This window comes from Charadrius vociferus, unplaced genomic scaffold, assembly GCF_000708025.1.
Source record: "Charadrius vociferus isolate BGI_N301 unplaced genomic scaffold, ASM70802v2 scaffold549, whole genome shotgun sequence".
In the NCBI taxonomy this organism is placed as follows: Eukaryota; Metazoa; Chordata; class Aves; order Charadriiformes; family Charadriidae; genus Charadrius; species Charadrius vociferus.
In genome coordinates this window covers 3,727,329-3,729,867 of record NW_009650103.1, presented here as the reverse complement: position 1 = coordinate 3,729,867, position 2,539 = coordinate 3,727,329, and positions in this window count along the sequence as shown.

Genomic DNA, 2,539 nt, shown 5'->3' with positions numbered 1-2,539 from the left:
GTTGGAGCTCCGTGAGCCCCGGCGCAGAGAGGCTGTGCTGGGAGGAGGTGGTGGATCCCAGGCTACAAAAACAGGCATAAATCTGAATGTTCAGCGGGGTCCGTGCCCAACCTGCCCCGTGGATGGAGCTCAGGCAGACGGTGATGTCTGGGTGCTTCCGCATCTCCTGTTTGCCAGGAGGAGAAGCAGCATGAGCAGCCGATGAGGGTGGAATGGCTGCGGAGAGGACAGTCAGACTTATTTTGCAAGAATGCTTGTACAAAACTACACCCCTGAAGGCAAGCCAGCAGCCAAGGGCAATATCTGCAGGGGAAAACAGAGAAACACCATGGGACCGACTTGGCTCCGCTCACAGCCAGAGGAAAAGTCTACAGAGAGTAAACGTCGTGGCTCTGAGCCAGGGTGCAGCCAGCAAGGGAGTCAAGGAGAAGTGCTCTAAGCAGCAAACACCAAATGAGCAAAAGATCCCAGCCTCAGCCCAACATCCTGTTATTTGGTCTTCGAGAGCAGATCCGAGGGATAGATTAGGGCTGTGGTCCTCCTGGGGCAGTGCTGGGGAGGAGCAGGAGCCCAGCCGCTCTGCTGACAGCACCTCGAGGCACGGCGCAGCTCCCCTAATTCTGCAATCAGATATCTCCCTCCCTAATTAAGGTTTGGAAGTGAGCCGTCCTTTCATGTATATCCTGGGTATTTTTTTCCCCCCAACGTAGTGAAATTTGCTTTGATCCTGGTGTGCAGCAGTCGGCTCCAGGGGTTGGTCATGGTGCATCTGTCCCGGCTGCTTCAGGCATGTGGGTCCCCAGGCCCTGTCCTGTGCCCAGCAGGACACATGGATGCTGCTCCCGGCTGTCCTCCAGCCCCAGGAGGAGCTTCTCAGGGAGATGAGACCCATGCTGGGAGGTGGTCAAGCCCGTGGAGGGACCATGCAGAGGCCGTCCCTTGCCTGTCCCCACCACCTGTGGTCCAGCCCAGCAGGTGACAGCCAGGTCCATCCCACGGGGTCCCTCCTTTCGTGCAGACGTGCCCGATGTGCCCACTTCCTCCCCAGCACTGGCCCTCCTCCTGTAGTGCTCTCTCTTGCTGCTCCTGCTCTGTGCCTCCCTCCAGCCTGAGGCTGAGAAGCCCGGAGGGCTGCAGAGTGGCTTGGCCACACTGGGGACACCCAGCACCGCTGTCCCCAGAGGGTGTACCTGCCACCTCCTGCCGGGTCGCACCCCAACTCCTGGAGTCCCCTACAGAGCAGGCACAGCCACCCTCTGCATGGTCACGGGGCCTCAAAGGGCTGCAAGCCTGGGCCGTGTTCCCCTTTTGGACATGGATGCTGCCGAAACAGGGAAGTCCTTGAGGAAGTGAACTTGGGGTCACTGTTTTTGCACAGGACCATTGTCTCCAGCGCAGAGAAGTCCCTCCCTTCCCGGTGGGATGGCTGCAGGGATGGGGCACGGCAGTGGGAAGGGCAACACTCCCCGCTCCAGCACCAGGCTCTGCCTGCTCAGACCAAACCTGCTCGGTTCGGGTCGCTTCTCCCACGGTCCCACTTCCCCTGCAAAGGGAGGGGGGGCAAAGGGGGCTGCTCAGTTCTGCACACCCAGCCTGTGCGCATTTTGGGGGCTCTTAGGTTTGGGCACATCGCTTCCCACAGCGGTGACTAAAGCCAGGCAAGCTGCCGGAGATGGGGTCACCATCAGCACCATTGGCAACGCCGGCGGCCGGAGCCTCGCGGAGGGATGCAGCCCACGTGCCTGAGCCAGTTTTGCTGCGAACGTTACTTTAGCGAGGAACCATGAAACCTGCAAAGTGCCGTGAACTTCCTGCTGGGATGGCGTTTTTCTGCAGGGAGGAACGTCATTTCATGGAAGAGGGACTGGAGTCAATGCCCCATTAAGGACTGGGAGGAAACTGCACTGTAGGGGTTGGGGATGGAGCTGACAGGATTCAAGATGTGGTTTTATTTTGCAACACACTCCGTGGATGCCTGCCATAAGCAGTGTTACTCCTCAACATCCCTGGGTGCACGGGCAGCCCGAGCCCACCGTGGCTGTGCCAGCACGTGGGCGTGGGAACGAAACGGTGGCTCAGGCCACCAGAGCCATCCCTGCTGCTCCCAGCCCTCCATCCTCACCCCCAAACTGCAATTTCACCTGGTGTGTGTTTGGGGAGACCAGGGAAGGGCCCTGGCTGCCAGCACTCATAGATACTGCCCTCCATTCTTTCTAGAAGCTCCATCCCAGCTGGGAGGCTTCAGGGAACAGCCGGGTGCTGCCGCTCAGCCCAGTGACGGGGCCACCCCGGGGTGGCCGTGGTCCCGTCCTTCCCCTGGGGCTCGTGGACGGCGGTGGTCTTGGCAGGAGCCCAGCCCTGTCGTGCGGCCGTGGCCACGCTCAGGTCAGCGACGGTTCCTCCAGCCCCTGCGTGTGGTCCCTCCGCGGCCGCAGCAGGAGGTAGAGGGGAAGTTTGTTTTTCATGGGCGATTTTGCTCTCCGGTCAGGCGAGACGGGCCAAAGTCAGCGGCTCCGGGTGCTGCGGGGACTCTGCCCTG